The 5944-nt window shown below is 38.3% G+C and overlaps 1 protein-coding gene across 2 annotated transcripts in view; it reads right to left on the minus strand.

Moving 5' to 3' along the window:
• ATP6V1A (ATPase H+ transporting V1 subunit A) overlaps window positions 1-5944 on the minus strand; it is a 59789-nt gene that overhangs the window by 24268 nt on the left and 29577 nt on the right. The gene's annotated exons all lie outside the window — the stretch shown is intronic.

The following is a 5944-nucleotide window of genomic DNA, read 5'->3' on the forward strand; positions in this document are numbered from 1 at the left end:
TTCAAAAAGACACATGCACCCCAATGTTCATTGTAGCACTATTTACAATAGCCAGGTCATGGAAGCAATCTAAATGCCCACAGACATACGAGCGGATAAAGAAGATATGGTACATATATACAATGGAATATTACTCAGCCATAAAAAGGAATGAAATTGGGTCATTTGTAGAGACGTGGATGGATCTAGAGGCTGTCATACAGAGTGAAGTAAGTCAGAAAAACAAATATCATATATTAATGCATTTATGTGGAACCTAGAAAAATGGTACAGATGAACTGGTTTGTAGGGCAGAAATTGAGACACAGATGTAGAGAACAAACGTATGGACACCAAGGGGCTAAAGTGGGGGGTGTGGGGTGGAGGCGGTGGTGGGATGAATTGGGAGATTGGGATTGACAGGTATACACTGATGTGTATAAAATGGATGACTAATAAGAACCTGCTGTATAAAAAAATAAATAAAATAACATTCAAAAATTCAAAAAATATATTAAAAAAATACTGTGTTAGTTTCAGGTGTACAGCAAATGATTCAGTTATATACATTTTTTTCAGATTATTTTCCATTTATAGATTATTACAATATATGGAATATAATTCCCTGTGCTATACAGTAAATCCTTGTTGCTTATCTATTTCATGCACAATAGTTTGTATCTGTTAATCCCATATTCTTAATTTGTCCCCTCCTGCTTCCCTCTCCCTTTTGGTAACCATAAATTTGTTTTCTATGTCTGTTGAGTCTGTTTCTGTTTCATATACAGATTTATTTGTATTATTTTTTAGATTCCACATATAAGTGATATCATACAATATTTGTCTTTGACTTACTTCACTAAGTATAATATTCTCTAGGTTCATCCATGTTGCTGCAAAGGGCAATATTTCACTCTTTTTATGGCTGAGTAATATTCCATTGTATATATATACCATATCTTCTTAAGCCAATCATCTGCTGATGGGTACTTAGTTTGCTTCTATGTCTTGCCTACTGTAAACAGTGATGCTATGAACACTGGGGTAGATGCATCTTTTCGAATTAAGAGTTTTCCTCTTTGCTGGACATATACCCAGAAGTAGGACTGCTGAATCATATGGTAGCTCTATTTTCAGTTTTTTAAGGAACATCCATATTGTTTTCCATAGTAGCTACACCAATTTACATTCCCACCAACAGTGTAGGAGGGTTTGCTTTTCTCCACATCCTCTTCAGCATTTATTATATGCAGACTTTTTTGATGACAGCCATTCTAACTGCTGTGAGAAGATACCTCACTGTGGTTTTGATTTGCATTTCTCTAATAATTAGTGATGTTGAACATCTTTTTATATGCCTGTTGGTCAGCTGTGTGCCTTCTTTGGTAAAATGTCTATTTAGGTCTTCTGCCTATTTTTTGATTGGGTTGTTTGTTTTTTCGATATTGAGTTGCATGAGCTGTTTGTATATTTTGGATATTAACCCTTTGTCAGTCACATCACATATTTTCTTCCATTCCATATGTTGTCTTTCCGTTTTGCTGATCAAAAGACACATTTTTAGGACTTCCCTGGTGGCGCAGTGTTTAAGAACCCGCCTGCCAATGCAGGGGACACAGGTTCGATCTCTGGTCTGGGAAGATCCCACATGACATGGAGCAACTAAGCCCGTGCACCACAACTACTGAGCCTGCACTCTAGAGCCCATGTGCTGCAACTACTGAAGCCTGCGTGCCTAGAGCCCGTGCTCTGCAACAGGAGAAGCCACTGCAATGAGAAGCCTGTGCACCACAACAAAGAGTAGCCCCTGCTCGCTGCAACTAGAGGAAGCCCGCATGCAGCAATGAAGACCCAATGCAGCCAAAAAAAAAAAAAAAAAAAAGACATTTTTAGCATATGACATAGTCGGGGTAAACAATAAAATGTTAGGCTAAAGATTACTTATTTACATAATATACATGAAAACTATATTCATTTTGAAGTTCTATATGACAAACTCTTACCTAGTAGCATTGAGGCAAGTTTTGATCAACCTAGGTTGCTATAATATATGGAATGATGGGTTTTGGAACAGTAGTAATAAAAAAAAACCTTTAAAACTAAAATGAGAACAAGAGCTTTAGCTAGCTGCATGATAGAATGCCACACAATTATCAGTTTGCTGTGTTGTCACCATCGCTTTGAGAAATATATAAAACAACATCTTTACTTTCTAACACTTTATACCAGTGGTTCTTAAAACTCTTCTGGAACAAAGACTCTTGATAAACTAATGACAGATATACCTAGAAAGCCTCCCATTTGCATCAGAAATTTTTTTCATATCCCATAGGATGTTTATAATCAGTCACCACCACTGGGTGAAATCCTAATTAAAAATCCCTATTTCTTATAAATACTGAACTAGAATTTACACTTATTATTTTGGTTTATTTATTTATTTGTTTGTTTGCTTATTTATTTATTTATGGCTGAGTTGGGTCTTTGTTGCTGTGAGCAGGCTTTCTCTAGTTGTGGTGAGCAGGGGCTACTCTTCGTTGTGGTGCACAGGCTTCTCATTGCGGTGACTTGTCTTTGTTGTGGAGCACAGGCTCTAGGGCATGCAGGCTTCAGTAGTTGTGGCACACGGGCTCAGCAGTTGTGGCTCGTGGGCTCTGGAGTGCAGGCTCAGTAGTTGTGGCGCACGGGCTTAGTTGCTCCACAGCATGTGGGATCTTCCCGGACCAGGGATGGAACCTGTGTCCCCTGTATTGGCAGGCGCATTTTTCACCACTGCACCACCAGGGAAGTCTTGATCATGTTGTCTAGCAAGCAAAAATTACTTTTCTGGAAGGAGGGGAATGTTGTACATTTTCAGATATGTAGAAATAAGTCTTTTTCTTAATTAAGGAATCCACTTCTACGACTGTCATGAAGCCCAGGCTGAGTTAACAGTGACAAGTTATGGAAGCAACAACATCCCACTCTGGACTTTCTGGTTATAACCACTGTCTTCTCTCTCTAACCTCAACCTCTCTACCTCTACCTCTCTCTGTCTCTCTACCAGACTCATGAGGCCTCAATCCCTGCCCTCCTATTCCTGGAAGATGCCAAAGTCAGCTATGTAAGAGGCTTTTTCAGGAGAAGATGACTTCTGTCTTCCCAGAAGACAAAGCCTCTACTATGCTTTATGAGGCGGATAGCAACCCCAAACCACAGACAGGTTGGGACCTGCGCAGGCCTCAATGGAATAAGTCTATTTTAATATTTAGCCTTCTGATACAATCAATTAGAACTATGAATTAGGTAATATTCGAGTGAAAACTATTAAGGTATTAATATTTATTTAACATTGAACAATGGAAATTTATTAATTTTATAAATACTTACCTCTGAACAATGCAGCCAAAAAAAAAAAAAAAAAAAAGACATTTTTAGCATATGACATAGTCGGGGTAAACAATAAAATGTTAGGCTAAAGATTACTTATTTACATAATATACATGAAAACTATATTCATTTTGAAGTTCTATATGACAAACTCTTACCTAGTAGCATTGAGGCAAGTTTTGATCAACCTAGGTTGCTATAATATATGGAATGATGGGTTTTGGAACAGTAGTAATAAAAAAAAACCTTTAAAACTAAAATGAGAACAAGAGCTTTAGCTAGCTGCATGATAGAATGCCACACAATTATCAGTTTGCTGTGTTGTCACCATCGCTTTGAGAAATATATAAAACAACATCTTTACTTTCTAACACTTTATACCAGTGGTTCTTAAAACTCTTCTGGAACAAAGACTCTTGATAAACTAATGACAGATATACCTAGAAAGCCTCCCATTTGCATCAGAAATTTTTTTCATATCCCATAGGATGTTTATAATCAGTCACCACCACTGGGTGAAATCCTAATTAAAAATCCCTATTTCTTATAAATACTGAACTAGAATTTACACTTATTATTTTGGTTTATTTATTTATTTGTTTGTTTGCTTATTTATTTATTTATGGCTGAGTTGGGTCTTTGTTGCTGTGAGCAGGCTTTCTCTAGTTGTGGTGAGCAGGGGCTACTCTTCGTTGTGGTGCACAGGCTTCTCATTGCGGTGACTTGTCTTTGTTGTGGAGCACAGGCTCTAGGGCATGCAGGCTTCAGTAGTTGTGGCACACGGGCTCAGCAGTTGTGGCTCGTGGGCTCTGGAGTGCAGGCTCAGTAGTTGTGGCGCACGGGCTTAGTTGCTCCACAGCATGTGGGATCTTCCCGGACCAGGGATGGAACCTGTGTCCCCTGTATTGGCAGGCGCATTTTTCACCACTGCACCACCAGGGAAGTCTTGATCATGTTGTCTAGCAAGCAAAAATTACTTTTCTGGAAGGAGGGGAATGTTGTACATTTTCAGATATGTAGAAATAAGTCTTTTTCTTAATTAAGGAATCCACTTCTACGACTGTCATGAAGCCCAGGCTGAGTTAACAGTGACAAGTTATGGAAGCAACAACATCCCACTCTGGACTTTCTGGTTATAACCACTGTCTTCTCTCTCTAACCTCAACCTCTCTACCTCTACCTCTCTCTGTCTCTCTACCAGACTCATGAGGCCTCAATCCCTGCCCTCCTATTCCTGGAAGATGCCAAAGTCAGCTATGTAAGAGGCTTTTTCAGGAGAAGATGACTTCTGTCTTCCCAGAAGACAAAGCCTCTACTATGCTTTATGAGGCGGATAGCAACCCCAAACCACAGACAGGTTGGGACCTGCGCAGGCCTCAATGGAATAAGTCTATTTTAATATTTAGCCTTCTGATACAATCAATTAGAACTATGAATTAGGTAATATTCGAGTGAAAACTATTAAGGTATTAATATTTATTTAACATTGAACAATGGAAATTTATTAATTTTATAAATACTTACCTCTGAACCTATATATAATAGTTAAGATGCACCAAAATACCAGAGATCACTAAAGTTTTAAATCATATTTCATAAACAAAAGTATGCCATTTTTCTACTATCTCATTAAATACTTAAAAATTATAAATAGGTTCCAAGAACAGTTAACTACAAGTTTCAGAAAAATATTTTTACCTAAACTCTTTTGATAGTGTTCTTTTGCCTTTTCTCTAAGAGTTCTTGTGTATAGCCTGTCTTTCCTAAAGACCTTACGATCCTCAGGGGGAAAAATTGTTTCTCCGAATGGCAAAAGAGATTGAAAACAGTGAAATATATTATCTGCTAATAAGTTCAAGCTCAAACACCAATTTCTAAGCGGTAGAAGCTTCTTAGGGAGAAATAGGCACAGTGACTGACAGTGTTTTCTTTGCACTAACACCAAAAAAGGGTCATCACCTCTTCTGTGATTAGAAGAAAAAGACTACAACATGACTTTGTAAAAAGATATAAGAAAAGATGAATTTCCATGGCACTAAAGATACAAATCAATGAGTAGCTTTACCTATGGAAACTATGAATCACATTTTGCAGTAGAAGTGTGGAATAACAAAATGAATACTAGAACGAAATTTATTATTTAAAATGCAGTACCCCAAGTGTGGGCAGAACAAACATAAACTGCTTTCCATTCTCATTATCATGTCATAAGACTATTTTCCTATAGGTAGCTAGTTATGTGATATCTGAATAACCATTCAGAAGGATTTATACATGCAAAGAGCCAAAGCTGATATTTCTGAGAAATGCTCTGAAAGCAATTATTAAAATTCAAATCCAATTAACAGACATCTAGGTATCACATACTAAAACCTATAAACTTTATAGCTTTTTTTTTTTTTTTTTTTGCGGTATGCAGGCCTCTCACTGTTGTGGCCTCACCCGTTGCGGAGCACAGGCTCCGGACGCGCAGGCTCAGCGGCCATGGCTCACGGGCCCAGCCGCTCTGCGGCATGTGGGATCTTCCCGGACTGGGGCACGAACCCGTGTCCCCTGCATCGGCAGGCGGACTCTCAACCACTGCGCCACCGGGGAA

This window comes from Physeter macrocephalus, chromosome 1, assembly GCF_002837175.3.
Source record: "Physeter macrocephalus isolate SW-GA chromosome 1, ASM283717v5, whole genome shotgun sequence".
Classification (NCBI taxonomy): Eukaryota; Metazoa; Chordata; class Mammalia; order Artiodactyla; family Physeteridae; genus Physeter; species Physeter macrocephalus.